This window comes from Protopterus annectens, chromosome 9.part0 (assembly GCF_019279795.1).
Source record: "Protopterus annectens isolate FY-2018-M chromosome 9.part0, PAN1.0, whole genome shotgun sequence".
NCBI lineage: Eukaryota > Metazoa > Chordata > Ceratodontiformes > Protopteridae > Protopterus > Protopterus annectens.
Window position 1 is genome coordinate 43,609,905 of NC_056743.1, and position 17,758 is coordinate 43,627,662.

At 42.2% G+C, this 17,758-nt stretch overlaps 1 protein-coding gene across 1 annotated transcript in view; it reads left to right on the forward strand.

The window, feature by feature from the left end:
• Positions 1-51: 51 nt before the first annotated feature.
• The window catches only part of LOC122810853 (mucosal pentraxin-like), a 41,123-nt gene continuing 23,416 nt past the window's right edge, over positions 52-17,758 (forward strand). The window contains exon 1 of the mRNA XM_044082404.1: positions 52-116. The gene's annotated coding sequence lies outside the window, so the exon portion shown is untranslated. The remainder of the gene's footprint in view (positions 117-17,758) is intronic.

Sequence of the window (17,758 nt, forward strand, 5' to 3'; positions counted from 1 at the left end):
ATTTTACAGGAAGTGTCCTTATTAGTGTATTTTTAATCCTAGGCACACAATGACAGAAAAAGTGTTGGTTTTCTTACTGCTCTGCGCAGGTCTATGTGAAGCTTCACTGACTAAAGGTAATTTATTATTCACCTTTTTTGATTGTCATTGTGTTATTACTTATTTATTCATTGTTGTTGTTATTAATAATTCACCTTCTTCATACCAGTCTTCCCATCAGCAGTGATCCAGTGCCTTTCCTACAGGTGAGAACCCATCAGATTCCCTTGGACAACAGCTACCCAAGGGGAGGCACTGGTATCCAGACAGCCATAAAGAAGGTTGTAATGTCACTGATATCCCAGTAATGAAAACATTACTATTAGCGTGACCTCTCCTTGGTTGTGCCATGGGCACAAGTATTACTGCAGGGATCCCCTGCACCCTCACAGCATACGTGGGCATGCTGCCCCACACATTTGTAACAAGACTTTGGGTGTGCATTCCCCTGACTGACTTGGACTGGCCTCTCTTGAAAACTTGCCCCCACCATCTGACCAATGCCAGATCAGTTAGTGGAAGTATCTGGAGTGAGGCACAAGAAATTATCTCAAATCAGGATGGACATGCCCATCCTCCCTTGCCTCTGCTGTCCATTGCTTAGGTCACTACTCCGACTTGAGTTTCCTTTGCTGGACCACAATCAGGGCTTTATCCCTTTCTGCTGCCAGTGAAGTCATGTTGACTATTAATTGAAGCAGAATTATTATTCTGAGTGTATAACTATCCAGAGCAAGTATTAATGACAGGAGGGTAATAAGGGAATAAAGTAAATGCACTGCATTCTATATCAACCTGGGGATTCAAAATACCAGTTAGAATCTACTGAGGCAGACCTCAACAATACATGCAGTATTAAGGTATACTAATAGATGCCCTTCTACATCACTGTTGCAGTAACAGTAGGAATATCCTACCAAAGACAGCCCAACATCCAGCAAATGTACCAAAGCGTTTACATCTTGTATATGCTGTACATCACACGTATGCTTCCCATGTGTTTTTTTCATTATAAAGCAGTAGGTTAAAGATGTTACATGACAGATATCAGATAGCAACCCCAATTTAAGTCTAATTAATTAGAAATTAAACAATAATAGAACAGACGTGAGTTGCCAGCTGGAGGTTTGTCCCTGTATTCAGTGTCCTGTAGATGGTTTAGGGGCAATCTGTGTCTTGCTTTTTGGGCCATAAGGGATCCAGCAGTCCAAGATCTCTTGTATCTGCACAAATCAAACAATCCAGTGAACACTAGTGTCAGAGATCTGAACATGCTTCAGCAGATAAATCATTGTGGGAGAGATATTCATCATGCATTAAATACTCCTTTTATGGAGCAAACTTGCATGCCGGATCAAGCAATGTGACCCTTTATTTATCCCTCTATCTATATCCATCCATCCTTTGTTGAACAGGTTAGTCCCCCAAATGCAGTGGCCTGTTTTCAAAGAAGACAGTTGGTTAGGGTGTTGAGCAACTTCCCCTCATCTTTTCTATATGTGCCATGAGATCTTCTACATCCACGTTATTAATTCATCCAGGGTATAACTGGACTGTCGCCCTTAAACCTTACTTCACTTTTTCAAAGAGTAAGAGCCAACAGTTTTATGAATAGCACATTGTATTACATATATTTTTCTAGGTACTTAACACAAGTGTATCTAACAATTAACTAACAAAATATGATTTTTTTTTATCACAGTGCCTGCTTAGGTGGTCATGTAGCCCCACTCTTTCTCCCCACAAAGTCCCAAAGTCATTTACTACCCTAAATCACATGTACAATATGCATATATGTTCATTGTCTTTCTGCGAGTTAATTAACACACTATAGTAATTACAATTAATTCTGTTACTTGTGCTGAGAGAATTTCGCTCATTTGTCCAGTCAGCAAAACTTGATTAGTAGTGCACACTGTAAATGCTGCTACAAGTGACCGGTGATCTCTACAAATATATAACCCACCCATGAACAGGATGAGACCAGCACTGTGCAGTGGGACATCCTTCAGGTCAGGTGACCAGCACTGTGCACGGGGACATCCTTCAGGCCAGGTGACCAGCACTGTGCAGTGGGACGTCCTCCAGGTCAGGTGACCAGCACTGTGCAGTGGGATATCCTTCAGGTCAGGTGACCAGCACTGTGCAGTGGGACATCCTTCAGGCCAGGTGACCAGCACTGTGCAGTGGGATATCCTTCAGGTCAGGTGACCAGCACTGTGCAGTGGGACATCCTTCAGGCCAGGTGACCAGCACTGTGCAGTGAGACATCCTTCAGGTCAGGTATAGGAGGAAGCACATGGTTAACAACAAAAACATAATCAGGAGCCTTTCCTTCATCTTCAACAGGGATGAGTGATGCAGGGTTTAATGGTGGACAGTTAATTTTTAACTGTACATGCTGGTGCATTTAACAGTGTATATTCATATTTAGGTATTCTGATGCCAATAAATGCAAGGATTTAAAGTTTAATAGAAGTGCTTCTACTGAATACAGAACTGATGTAAAAGTTTCACATGAAAGAGTGCATGCAGACACTATGCCAACAAGTCCTGCTGTAGCAGCCTTTGTGCTAAGAATATAAAGGATGGCAGCACAGTCTGGGTGTGAAGTGATGATCTTCATCTCTGCATTGTGCTAATAGTCCTAATATTTTGTTACGCTCACAACAAAACAGAAAAAAAAATCTTTACAATAGTCTTGCTGTCTAAGGGCAGGTCAAGGAGCAAAGATTTGAAATGAACCAGTGACTCTGCTGATGATGTTCTTACCAGGGCAGTGGCTCTGCAACATTTTTATTAATAATTCCAAAATGGATTTTATTACTTCTGAAAAGTTAGAAATCCACTGTCTGCAACGTTTTCTACAACAAAGAAGGCTCAGAGTTATTTGAGAGTTACTTTGCTATCCAATCCTGTCCACTCAGTTATGCAAAACAGTAAAATATGTTGAGCTCCTGCAGAAATAAGATATCCAAAATATTGAACGTATGGCTTCCATAATTATAGATGTCCTTCTGTACCACTGCTGTAAGTAGTCTTTGCCTTAGGGATCTACTGTCAAGGACAGCCCAATGTCTGGCCATTATACCAAAGACTTTAGATCTTATATGCACTGCATGTAACTTGTACTCCCTGTAACTGTATTTATTTAATTTATTTATTTATTACAGTTTGATGAGCAGGATAGTCCACTGGGCCTGGAAGAGCCATTTTCAGTGGAGACCCAAGGAGAAAAGCTCCACAGGATATAGACAATTTTACAAGTGCTATAAAAGTAAAAAAAGTAGTAGAACAGTGAAAAATACAGAGATAATATATAATTTGTTAAAAATGTCATAGCATTTCTTATCCTAGGGTAATGATTTACAAAAGTGAGATTCATGTAGTCTAAACATATTAAAAGTACAGGCATTTCAGATGAAAAAAAACATGCAAGTAAAATATTTATGTACAGATAAAAAAACAAGTTTTTTTGGAAGTTAGAAATATGAGGAAAGGACACAGAGAAGAAGGTGAGATAGGAGAGGTAAAGGGTGGTATACAGTGGAGAAAGGGAGTGGTCTAGGGGAAAGTTTATGAGGTATAGGGTAGGAGAGGAAGTAGAGGCAAAGGGTAGGAGAGCAATGATAGAAGGGTGAGGTACATAGTGCATGGGAGATGGTGTTAAAGAGTTTATGTGGTAGGGGTACAGGAACTTTCCCACTTTGAAAGGAGGTGAGATTGAAGAAGAGTTTAGAAGTTTAAGTGGCTCTGAGTATTTCAAAGGGTGGTAGGGAGGGAGGGAACAGTAGGGCATAAAGGTGATGTATGGATGCAGTTACCCAGAACTTCTTTGCCACCAGTCCAAACACCGTTTTAGCTTGCAGATCTCAACATCCTTTGCTGTGCTGAATACCTAGCCATCAGATAAGTGCCCCATTGGGGTCTTTTTTCTTTCTCTTTTTTGATATCACCTGGAATTCATGTCATCCAAGAAGGAAGAATGTCAATGTGGGAGGCAGATTCCCCATAACGATCATCACAAACAGTGTCTTTTTGTTTGGGTGACTTCCATGACCACATGTCCTGTACTATGTGTAAGGCATTTGTTCCTAAGACTCTTAGAAGCTGGTTGTCTTCCCCGGCCATCTATCTTGAAAACTAGAGGCTTACACAGTTAGCCCAGGATACTATGGCAGAATCCGTTAACAATGAGGTCCTTCCAGTAAGTAGGAAGGTGGCCAAGAAATCTCAGCCATTTTCTTTGGCTCCCCAGCATCAACTAGATGTCTCCCTAGAAGCAAGTGTTAACTCAGTAGGCCATCCGCTGTCAACTGCGGATTCCTCTGTCACCACCTCATTGGAGGCCTGCATGGATACTTCCTTTGCATGTCATCTGAGGCTTTCCAGGTGTCTGGTCTGGACAGCAAGGGGGAACTGCAGTTGATTATTGCAGAGGACCCTAGAGGGCTTCCACAGATCCTGGTCGAGGAGGAGGTTCCGTGTATCCTTATGAATCCAGTGAGGGTTCAGAGCCTCCAGTGTTTGCTAGGGTAGATGTCCCTACTAAGAAAAAACAGAAAACTAAACATACTTCTGTACATCTGTGCATTCTGTATATTCCCTCAAAGGGAATGGTGGAGTTTACTCAGGGCATGTTTAATGCTTCAATGGCCCTCAAACTTATTTATTATTATTTATTTTACATTTGTTAACCGGGAGAGTCCGACTGGATACATGCCCATTTTCAGTGGAGGCCCGGTGAAAAAAGCTCCACATGTGCAAAAAAAATGACAATCAATATTTGTGGTTACATTGAGCATTTAAAAATGTAAAACTTTAAAAAAGTGATTATATATATACATGGTCACATTCAAGTTTAGCATCTCTGTAGGTTTATAGTATGAAATATGTACAGAAATCATTGCACAGCATTGGAGTGTACAGAATGACATGTTACACAGATTGATGTCACGGATGACAATCAGAAAAAAGGTGGTTAGTTAAGAAGGGGAGTTGTTAGAAATTAGATGTGGAAGGGTTAAAAACGTAGCCTTAAAATGGCTAGGATAGCAAGCTATCATCCTTATAATAATGCTCTAAAGGTTGCTGAGAAGTGTATACAGTCTGGGTAGGTTAGGTTTAGAAAGTTTATTCATATAGGTTAAGGAAGTTATTATTATTGGGTATTTCACCTACTTGAGTTGTGTTTTTATTGGTTAGTCTGGGTTTAGACATGGACATAGCCAATGCCTGTTCAGGTGTTTCTTTAGGGATATATAATTGGGGTAAGGAGGATGTAGTGGTAAGATCTGGGGGGAGTGCATTCCATTGCTTTCCAGCAGAGTTGGAGAATAATGATTCTCTGGCTGAGGTGTTGGTGTTGGCAGATTGTACTTGAATTTTGTTGGATGAGCGGAGGGATGCTAGGTTGCTGTAGGGGGTGATAATATTTATCAGAATGGGTGTACTGTTAAGTTGGTAGAGGATTAGCAGACTGGACTATCATTTTGTTGGATGAGCGGAGGGATGCCAGCTTACTGTAGGGGGTGATAATATTTGTCAGAATGGGTGTACTGTTAGGTTGGTAGAGGATTAGCAGACTGGACTATCATTCTGTTGGATGAGCGGAGGGATGCCAGGTTGCTGTAGGGGGTGATAATATTTATCAGAATGGGTGTACTGTTAGGTTGGTAGAGGATTAGCAGACTGGACTATCATTCTGTTGGATGAGCGGAGGGATGCTAGGTTGCTGTAGGGGATGATAATATTTATCAGAATGGGTGTACTGTTAGGTTGGTAGAGGATTAGCAGACTGGACTATCATTTTGTTGGATGAGCGGAGGGATGCCAGGTTGCTGTAGGGGGTGATAATATTTATCAGAATGGGTGTACTGTTAGGTTGGTATTTTATGAATAACTATGAGTTGGTTGTACTGGAGTTGATTAGGGATTTCAGTCCTTACTCCCCCTTGGACTTCTACTCCTCCCAAAAGGCCTAGGGACCCTGATGTCAGCCTCTTCTGACAAACCTTCTAAGCGTTTGCCCTTTTCCAAACTTCTACCACCAGATAAGGATAGTAGGGCATCGGAGAGGCTTGGTGAGAAATTTTACACTGCTTCTACTTTGGCCTTTAGGGCTATCAATTACCACACCCACATGACCAGATATGGCCTGACCTTGATTACCCAGGCTTGTCAAATTATTTCTGACCTCCCTGCTTCTGAAGGGAAATCTGCATTCTCTATTTTGGGTTCTCCCTCTTAGATGTCTCACCACTCTATCAATTGCAGCTATGATGCTACTGATACCTCTTTCAGAGCTGCTGCTTTTGGATCTGTCATGAGATGTTACTCTTACCTTCATCTGCAGCCATGACCTGAAGATAGTAAGGGCAGGTTGCTGGATACTCCTTTGGATAATAAGAATCTCTTTGGGACTGGTGCTGTGGAGCTGTTTGAGTCTCTTCAAGAAAAGGTAAAGCTTTGCAGGACTTTAAACAAATTTCTGTGTCACGTTTTCCTAAGTTCCACAGGAATTACTCCCTAGGTCTGCTTTTGTTCACAGGTAGCCCAGTCAGGCTGATAACGGTAGGAAGAGTGGTAGCCAGACTCCTTCTTCAAGGCTCCTGTGGTTCAGAAGTCTTCTTTTTCTGATAAGGCTGCCTCTTTTTCACATTTTCTCCCCCTGGCCCTAGGCTAGGTTCCTTTGTCCCTCCAGCTCTTGTCTCTCCTTCTTTCTGTCTTCCAAACTGGCATATTATCAGATTCTTGGGTTCTCTCCATCATCCATCAGTGTTGCTTCATGGTGTGGAAGTCTCTCCTTCCATTTACATGGATCCCTCAACCTCCCTCAGAGCAGCTTCCTCATTTCTCAGGGGTTCTGGAGTCCCTCATGGGACAGGGGACTATTCAAATGGGAAAGGGATTTTACTCAAGAAAGTTTCTGGTTCCTCAAAAGGAGGGCACTTGGAGGCCTGTTCCAGATCTCTCTTTGCTCAACACATTTCTCAAGGTTCCTTTTCTTTTAATAGTTTCTCTTAAAGTCTTGCTTCCTCAGTTTCTGTGGATCTGAAGGATGCTTAATTTCATAATATTATTTATCCTTTTCTCAGGAAGTTTTTGAGTTTTTCTCTTTCTTCCTCTCACTTTCAGTCCCCTGCTCTACTGCCCCAAAGGTATTCACAAAATGCCTAGATCCTGTGACTGCCTTTTGTAGGCTCCAAAGCATTCAAATATTTACTTATTATGGCCTCTTGATTCAGGTCCCTTATTCCAGTTGTCTGTTACAGGCTTTGGATTTTACCACTTCTCTTCTTCAAAGTCTGGGCTTCACTATCAGTTTTCAAAAGTCTGTGCTGACTCCCTCTTATCTAGTATGCAGGATTCAGACAAGTGCAAATGTTGGCCTCACTTCTGGCTCTAAGGGCTTTGTCCTTGACAGCTTTCTTTCAGTCTCTTTCTTCCTCTGCCTGCCATACCAGCCAGATAATTTCTTTGGACCCTGGGATTCATGGCCTCTTCTTTCCCAATGCTCCCTCTCATCAGAATGTATAGGCAGAAGCCTCCATGGTACCTCAAGTCAGTTGGTCTTCAGCATTGCTACCCTCTAAATTTTACAGTGCCTCTCTTACCTTGTTTAAGCAGGAATTAGAGTGGTGGATTTAGGAACTTTCCCTCAACTGAGGCCTGCCCTTTCAGCCTCCATTTCCTTCTAGAGAACTGTTCAGCAATGCCTCAGACATAGGTGGGAGACATCTTAGGTCTCCAAGGAAGCCTATTCCTCCTCATTGGGACCTTAATTTTGTTTTGTAAAAGTTGGCCGAGGCTCCCTTTGAGCCTGCAGTTTTAGCTTCTCTACAACATTGTACCTGGAAGACTGTCTTACTGCTTGCTCTTATTTCTGCTCCGAGTGTTTCTGACCTTCAGGCTCCTATGGCCATTTCTCCTTTTTTTGTTTTTTCACAGAGACAGGAGGCCCCTTTGTACTAATCCTTCTTTTATACCCAAGGCTGTTAATGACTTGCCATTAGGGTTGCCACCCCTGCATTTTGTTTCTGGACTATCTGGAAATCAAACTGATTCTCCGGTAGTCCAGAAAACACTGTACAAACTCTGGTATTCTGTTTCAAAAAGGAAACAGACTATCGGAGTTTGTAAATAGGCTTATTTACCATGCTTTTTTTAAAGAAAAGTATAGTAAATCAGCTGAAATCAGGCAGCAGGAATGGAAAAAGAGGGCATCTCCTACCAGGTGATGTCATCGTGACGTCACAAAATGGGCAGGATGTGGGCGGGAGAGGGGGTGGGATGGATGGGATTACTGGTGACACGAGGGGTGTGGCGTTACTCCGGTTTTATCCACGATGAAAGGTGGCATTGATTCAGACAGTATAACTTCCTTCTTTCCGTCACCTCAGTCCGCCAGCGAGAGGGTCCTGCATACCTTGGATATGCAAAGACAGCTCAGATATTATTTGGATAAAACTAAGGCCATTCATGAGTCTGACCAGCTTTGCATTTATTTTCATCCTAGGACTTTGGGTTTGCTGTTCATAAGCACATCATCTCCTCCTGGATATCTAAGGCCATTTCCTTTTGTTATTCCTTTCATGGAAAATCTCTGTCTACTTCTGTTAGAGCTCATTCCACAAGGGCTGTTGCCTCTTCTGGTGCCCTCTTCAAGGGATTGGACACCAATTCCATCTCTGAAGATGCTACTTGGTCTTCAGTGCGTACCTTTATTAAACATTATAAATTAGATGTAGTTTCTAGGGCCAGAGCTGGATTTGCTAGGGCCATCCTGCATTGGTTTGTTGAGGGCTTTTCTCAGCCTTCCACCTCCAACTCCTTTCTTGTCTTTTATACTCTCTCTAATGTGATGAATAGTGCAACAGTGTTGTAGTATTCTGTCCTTCCTTCCACCCCCTTTTTTTTTTTGAGGATTTATTTTGGTTACTGTCCTGACTGATGGTTCCCTCCTTTTTCCACCTGCATTTTTTCCCTCTGAATGTGCATGACCTCCTTTTGTCCTATGGAGACTGTTCTCTACTGGGGTGATTTCAGAGGTAGGTAACTGCACCTGTACATCACCTTTATGCTCTATGTCCTCTACCGAAAGCATACGTGTCACGTATAGCACATACAAGATCTAAAGGCTTTGGTGTACTGTCTGGATGTTCTGCTATGCTTGGCAAGTGATGAATAAGGTGAAGAATACTGCAACCGCAATGAGAAGGACATCTACTGCGATTGTAAGGTTTTACACAACTGTTCTGCTTTGCTTGTTGACTTTAAACCCTGCACAGTTAAGAGACAAAATCATTTTTGCTGACATTGTAAAACAGTATCAGCTGCTCAAGGTAGATCATCCACATACTGTACTGAACAGACCCACATGAGAACTGGAGAGTTTTCTAGCTGTTCCTTCATTTCTTGAAAATGGAGTAGGAGACTCTACAAAACATCCATTCGTCTAGTCCAGGTATATTGGTGATGTCAGTATGTAAAGGCAAAAATATATTGACTGTCTGGGTGAATAGAAAGAGGAAATGTCACTGACTGAAACAAGACTTGTGTTGGGGAAAGAGTTCAACAAAGGATTGTAGCAATGTTTGCTGGTGCTTCAATGTAGGCAGAGCCATTGCTTTGACAACTTTCAGATCTTTGCCAAACCATGGCTACCGAGAGCCATATCTATCTGTTCTGGTGATTAGTGTTCATCCATGTGCTGATCCCTGATCTCAACTTTTGGATCAAGGAGGGCAAAAAATAGATAAACAAAGGTCCTCTTGTATTTCATGACAAAAAAATCTTCTGGTACTTGAGAACGGAAAAAAAGCTCTTTCTTGTTTAAAAATATGGCAAACCGCTTGCTACATCCAATAAATCTATACCACACACAAAGTTGACAGCAAATGTAGTATCAGCATTAATTTCTGATTAAAAGTTGTGCAGTACTGATTGATCAGCATCTCCTGATCATGCCTCTCAATGCCTTGTGCCTCGGGTAGCTGCCTCACTACTGATTGATCAGCATCTCCCGATCATGCCTCCCAATGCCTCCTGCCTTGGGTAGCTGCCTCACTACTGACTGATCAGCATCTCCTAATCATACCTCCCAATGCTTTGTGCCTTGGGTAGCTGCCTGACTACTGATTGATCAGCATCTCCTAATCATGCCTCCCAATGCCTTGTGCCTCGGGTAGCTGCCTCACTACTGACTGATCAGCATCTTCCGATTATGCCTCCCAATGCCTTGTGCTTCGGGTACCTGCCTCACTACTGTCTGATCAGCATCTCCTAATCATGCCTCCCAATGCCTTGTGCCTCGGGTAGCTGCCTCCCTACTGACTGATCAGCATCTCCCGATCATGTCTCCCAATGCCTTGTGCTTCGGGTACCTGCCTCACTACTGTCTGATCAGCATCTCCTAATCATGCCTCCCAATGCCTTGTGCCTCGGCTAGCTGCCTCACTACTGACTGATCAGCATCTCCTAATTATGCCTCCCAACATCTTGTGACTTGGGCAGCTGCCTTACTACCGACTGATTGGCATGTCCAGATCATGCCTCCTAACACCTTAGTGACTGATCATCATCTTCTAGTCACACCTCCTAATGACTTGCGACTCAGGTAGCTTTCTCACTCCCAAATGATCAGCGTTTCCCTATCATGCATCCTAAAACCTTGTGCCTGGGGTAGCTGTCTCACTACTGACTAATCAGCATCTCCTGATCATGCCTCCTAATGCCTTGGGCTTGGGACAGTTGCCCCCTTTGCCCAATCATAGCTGCTCCTCTGGGTTTCTTTACTTGGCTTTCACTGGTAGCATCATTATATTACTTGGTATTTTTTGGCAATATTATGTCTTGATGAAAGAAAATATGTTCAATAAAAACAATTTTAGTGGATTCAAAATACTGCATAGAAATTAGAGAGAAATAAAGCATGTCTACATGGTAGGAAAAAAAGGTTTCAGCAAAAAAAGAATCGGGCTCACTAAACATGCATATCACTTTGAGATCGTAAACCACAGAGCCGTGCATATTCTCTTTATGTCTGTCTGTAATCATTCTGGGTGGAAAGGCAGGCTTTAAAGGCACATGGCTGTAGGGGAACCCTTATGAAGATTCAGAAAGAAGGTATGATAGTCCATTCAAACTTCTACCCAGAGGTCGAACATGGAAGTTGTGTCTTGGCATCCCTGTGAAAAGACTGCATGCATAAATGAGTAGGCCCTGCCACGTCTGAATCCCGCTCTCAAGTAGCTGCTCACATTGCGCCAAATTCAAAGATTGTCCAGCTCTATCATGGGCTCTAGACATGATGGGAGATCAATACTATCAGCCTTTTGTGTCTCTTGTAATTCAGTTTACCTTTCAACTCCTTCTTCTGTTCCGTATAGCCATCGTCTTTCTGTGATATGCTCTTATTCACTGTTTCATAGCTACTTCGCTGTGACTTCCTTAAGTGTTTGCCGTCTCAGCATCTCTTTCCTATCGAGCCTGTTTTCTTCCTATTTTTACTTTTACTTTCTTCTTTTCCCAAATCCAACCTGCTGTACATCTCTTTCCCTATTGAGCTTCTAGATCTTTCGAGATCTGCTGTAACTTCTGTCCTAATATTGTAAGCATAGCCTGTGCTCAAATATGACTTTCAACTCTATTTGTACTGCCATGTAGTTTCTGTCAACTTTACCAGCACATACAGTTTTTGAAACTGTGTTAAACTGTGTTGTAAAATTACTGTTTCTGTTCTTCAGACTCTGCTAATTAATTTTATGTTAATTTTTGTGTTTATTTTATTTTAATTCTTCCAAAGTACAGCATCTTTTACTTCAGTTTTATAGCTGTGTAGAACTTTTCTTCCCAGGACTCCACTAAAGATTTTTTTCGAGTCAGACTTTCATAGGTTCATAGGTAGGTACTAGGCTATTGGCCCTAGAGCCAACCAAGAAAATTATTTTCCTGCACCCCTGTCAAGCAGAGCCACAGAAGTGATCCCCAGAGTGAATTTCCTATCTCCCATCCAGTCATCAAGATTTTTCTTGAACAGTGCTAATGAGGAGCTTTGTTTGATATTGATAAGTAGTTTGTTCTAGAGTATGGGAAGTCTTTGGGACAGGCATCTATCCCTCCAGCATGTTCTGTTTATTGTGGTGACAAGGTTTAGGTCCCTAGAGCGTGTAGCTCAGAGGGATTGGGATTTCTTTATGTGGACCATGTCCAACAGCTCTGGGATTGACATTGCTTTGTATGTTAGGCAGAGATCACCTCTGAGTAAGCTGGAGTTTTTTTAGATGGTCTGCGTAAGGCATCTGTTTGAGGCTGGTAATCCTCTTTGTGAGGAATTTCTGTGGCCTTTCCAGTTGTTGTAGATGTCTTGTGAGGTACATACCAAAAGGGGCATTGTACTCTATAATGGGTCTAATGAGTGATGAGTAGAGGGGAACAATGACCTCTTTTTTTTCCTGGATGAGAAACCTTTTGTGATGATGTGTGCCATGTAGAAAGATTTCCTGACTACTGTGGTGATGTGATTATCAAAGGAGACACTACTGTCCACCTGTGTCCCAAGGTCTCTTATCACACTTTCGGTGTTAAGTAGACTACCACCTATGTGGTAGTTCATGGGTACAGAGTTTTTATCAAAAGGGATGACAATGCACTTTTTGGCATTGAGCTTGACACCATGGCTTTGACACCAGGCAACTGTCTCAGTGAGGCCCTTTTGTAGGATGTCCACATCATTAGGAGTTTTGATTATGGCTCCTAGTTTGCAGTCATCTGCAAACTTTGTTAGCCAAAGACCTTCTATGTTAGCCTGTACTTTAGAGAAGTAGATACCAAACAGGAGAGGACCTAGGACTGAACCCTGTGTTACTCCACCTGTCACTGATCTGAAGTTGGATTTAGAGTCGGCTACTTTCACAGTATGGATTCTATCAGTGAGCTAGCTGGCAACCCATCTTGTGACATAGGGATTTATACCTAGTTTAGTGAGTTTGTCTATAATTCCAGAGTGTGGATGGTGTTGAAAGCCTTGGCGAGATCTAGATAGGCTGTGTGAACCACCTTACCCTCATCTATGGCTTTAGTGACCTCTTCAAAGAAGTCTATCAGGTTTTGGAGACATGATCTGCCTTTTACAAACCCGAACTAGGTAGGGTCCATAGTTTGGAGATTACCAATGTCATTGTTTATAAGTTCCATGATAATACGCTCCATAGCCTTGCAGACCAGGCTCATCAGGCTAATGGGGTGGTAGTTCCCGGGGTCCATGTTGGCTCCCCCTTTGTGAAGTGGGATAACCGTTGCTGTGCACCATTCAGTGGGCACAAAGCCTGAGGTGAGGCTATGATTGAACATGGTTCTTAGTTGGGGTGCCAGTTCATTCTGTAGTTCATGTAGAACGTAGCCTGGGATGTTGTCAGGTCCCATGAATGCTGTGTTCTTGGCTTTGGAGAGTGTGCTTTTTACCTGTACAGCCATGATTATAGGTACTTTGCATTCTTCTGGTATAGAGATGGGCCCTTTAGGGGATGAGAGAGGGGTAAAATTAGCACTGAACCTATCTGCCAGGATGTTGGCAATATCAGTTGGTTCTGTATATTTAGTGCCATTGTGAACTATCTCAGAGCAGCTCTGAGTATTGTAATTGAGATTCTTGACATAGCTATAGAATGCTTTGTGGTTGTCTTTGTAATCAGTGGCAATTTTCTTTTCGTAACTAGCTTTGGAGGATTTTATGAGGGATCTCAGCTTCTTACTGAGGCTGTCCATGGAGTTCCTCCAATCATGGGATTTTACTCTTTTTGCAACAGTTTCTTTCTTCTGTTGTAGAGTTTGTTTATAGCAGGGGACCACCAGACTGTCTTCCTTTTTTTGGAGGATAGCATCTTGGCTCTGTTAAGGATTGCACAATCCATGCACTCATGTAAGTGCTTATAAAGTGCAATTGTATAAGATTCAGCAGTCATATCTCTATTGACCGTCAGCATGGGTGTCATGAAGTTTGCCACTTCCATCTTAAGAAGCATGAAGTTGGCTTTGGAGAAATGTTTTATGGTGGTTTCCCTAATAGGGGGTGGGGGTGGGATGTGGATGTCTAAGGTGATTTGCTTGTGGTCGGATCTGACCAATGAGGAATTGACCTCTGGTGTGAAACACCGGTTGCCCATGTTGGTAATGACCAGGATATTGCTGCCCCTGGTGGGGGTGTGGATAAGTTGATCCAAGGCATTGGAATTTATGAACTCCAGAAAACGTTGAGCACAGGAGTTGGTACATGAGTAGTTTTCCCAGTTAATGGTGGGGTAGTTGAAATCTCCCTTTATTAGGGTGTTAGATTGTACCCTAATATTTTCCAGTGTATCAAGAAATAAGGAGTGGGAATCCTGGGGCATGGTGGGGGATCTGTAGCAAGCTACAATTTGCATTGCAGCCTTGCCCAGAGTTAGTTGCACTTGGATAATCTTGGATGCATTATGCTGAGCAACTAGCCTGAGGTATGGATATCCTTAATGGATATGGACATGCCTCCACCTTTAGTGCTTTGGTCCAGGTTAGGTGGCCGAAAGGTGTGGTATGAATTATAGCCTGCTAATGCAGGGGTGCTCTCTGGAGCCTTGAACCAGGTCTCTGTCACTGCACAGATGTTGATGTTCTCCATTTTAAGGAGTGCCTCGAGTGAGTGCATTGTGAGGTTTAGACTTAGCATTTAGTAGCATTACCCTCAGATTTTGCTTGCTTGTACCTGTTACTGTGGTAAATGTGTCATTTGAATCTTGCCTAAAAAAGGCACTATAGGGGTGGCAAAAGCCTTAGCCAGTATCCGGAATCCCAAGGGCGACAGTTGCAGGCCATCTCTGGCAAAGTATCATGGTTTGTCAATCATGTCATCCCAGGCAGACAGATATTGGATCCCCGTAGAATGACACCAGAAGCTTACCAATTGTTGAAGTCAATCATTTTGTCCTTGTACTGTGGTATCATTCTGGGTGATGGCAGGATGCTACTCAGGGCTAGGGTCATACCTGCCTGGGCTACAAGATCAGAAAGCTCCTCCCTGTCTCTTTTCATGTAGTCCAGGGAGGTACATCTCAGGTCATTCACACTAACATGGACAATGACAGAGTCATATTTGTACTTGATGTGGAGTGACCTGAGTGCATGCATTATGTGGTGGATCCTGGCACCTGATAGGCAGCTGACAGTAACTTTTTCCTTGTTTGGCCTGATGAGTGGAACATCAGTGTGCCTGACTATAGAGTCACCGATGACTAGAGTGTTGGGTACGTTGTTATGCCTTATGGGCTGTGGTTGAGTGGCACACTGAGTTTGTGGGCTATGTGTCATTTGGGTTGTGTTGGGGGGGTGGAGCTTGCTTGCGTTTCTGCTTTGGAGGTCCCTGTTGCTTGGGTAGATTTTTTTTTTGAGAGCCTCCGTGAATGTAGGTATGTGTTTTGTGTTTCTATGTGTGTGTGTTTGGTGGTGTAGGCTTTGATGGACTATGTGATGAATGTAGTGTGGTGCAAGTGTTTGCCTTCTCCTCTTGACTGTCTAGTCCAGTCTTGGGTGAAGAGAGCTTTGCTTCCACTTTGGTTATATAAGTGCATCTCTCACAGGTTGCAGTGTTGGGTGGTAGGAGGAGAGGGTTGCCTGTGTACATGAGGCAATTGCTGCATTGCCCCAAGATGCCCAGATTCATCAGGTAGACAGGAGAAAACACCAGGAGCTGACCCTTAGACATGCCTGGATAGGTGCTTATTTATTAAGTACTAAAAACTGATTTCCTCTAGACAAGTGAGGAAAGTTGAATGCTGTAGCAATTTGTAGCTTATTTAGTGCTTACAATGAGTTCTGAACAAGTGCTGAGTTCAAAGAAACAGATTTGAGTGCTGAAACTAGAAAACTGGCTAGTTCTAAGAAACAAAATTAAGCTAGAAGGCTTCCCTCCAACACAGAAAGGCTTGAGGGCTCAGAAGCTTACAAACAGTCCTGGATACAGCAAATCTGTATCTGGACTACACAACTTATATGAAAGGCAGGAAACAAGCTTAGAATTTATTTATTTATTTATTTTTTTAAACTAAAAAGGGGAAAGGAGGAGCAGAAGCTAACTGGGTTGGCCTTCTCAAATGTTCTCCCTGGAATAGGTAGAATGAGGTAATGACACTAGACTGGAAGGAGTGTCCCAGATCAAATTTACAGTAGGGGCAGGCAACTGCAAAGCCACCAAGTATAAAAACAGGATACCAAGAGGGAGGGAGGGAGGGTGAGAAACAAAAATCAGAACAAACAAACCCAACCAGATGTTTAACAATTGTAGAAAATTCTACTTAATACCTCACACACAGTGAGTAAAAAAAGTGTTATAAATAACTCAGAAATAAGCAAAAACAGGATACTTAATGTTATATATCACAGATTAGTTAGCTCAGAGCCCTTCCTCCAACTGCCTCCGATTAGCTCAGTGTGAAATGGCAGAAACAGTCACAAGTTAACTTCTTAAGTAACAAAGTTAAACCTAAAACAACTTTAAAAAAAGATTGAAGGAACCAATGAGGTGCTTACTCCAAGGCGTAGTCCAGGCAACCCCAGTCAGCCAATGACCACAAACAATTCACTCTCATTGAAATGCTATACTGGCCTTGCCTAAGCTATGATGGTCTGGGACATGTGCTCAGACACAGCCTCTACTAACAATCAACTAGGGCCAAAACACAAGCCTGAATATGGACCATGCTACACTACCTAGGTAGAAAAAAACTGCAGAAAGGTTTAAACAGATAAAGGATCAAGGAGACTCTAGAGAATGCTTTTAAATGCAAACAAGTTATATGATACGCTCCTATAAGGAAATCAGAATAAACAAACCCAACCAGATGCTTAACAATTATAGAAAATTCTACTTAATACCTCACACACAGTGAGTAAAATAAAAGTTCTATAAATAACTCAGAAATAAGCAAAAAATAGGATACTTAAAGTTATATATCACAGATTAGTTAGCTCAGAGCCCTTCCTCCAACTTCCTCTGATTAGCTCAGTGTGAAATGGCAGAAACAGTCAAAAGTTAACTTCTTAAGTAACAAAGTTGAAACCTGAAATAACTTTAAAAAAAGCTTGAAAGAACCAATGAGGTGCTTACTCCAAGGCGTAGTCCAGGCAACCCCAGTCAGCCAATGACCACAAACAATTCACTCTCACTGAAATGCTATACTGGCCTTGGCTAAGCTGTGATGGCCAGGGACATGTGCTCAGACACACAGCCTCTAATAACAAACAACTAGGCCCAAAACACAAGCCTGAATATGGACAATGCTACACTACCAATACTACTTATAGAGAAAAAAAACTGCAGAAATGTTTGAACAGATAAAGAATCAAGAAGATTCTAGAAAATGCTTTTAAATGCAAACAAGTTATATGATACAATCCTAGCAGGAAATTAGAACAAACAAACCCAACCAGATGCTTAACAATTGTAGAAAATTCTACTTAATACCTCACACACAGTGAGTAAAATAAAAGTGCTATAAATAACTCATAAATAAGCAAAAAACAGGATACTTAATGTTATATATCACAGATTAGTTAGCTCAGAGCCCTTCCTCTGACTTCCTCCAAATAGCTCAGTGTGAAATGGCAGAAACAGTCACAAGTCCTGGTTAATAAATGGAAAATAAATAAATAAATGATGGTGAGAAAGAGAATAGCATACTATACACCA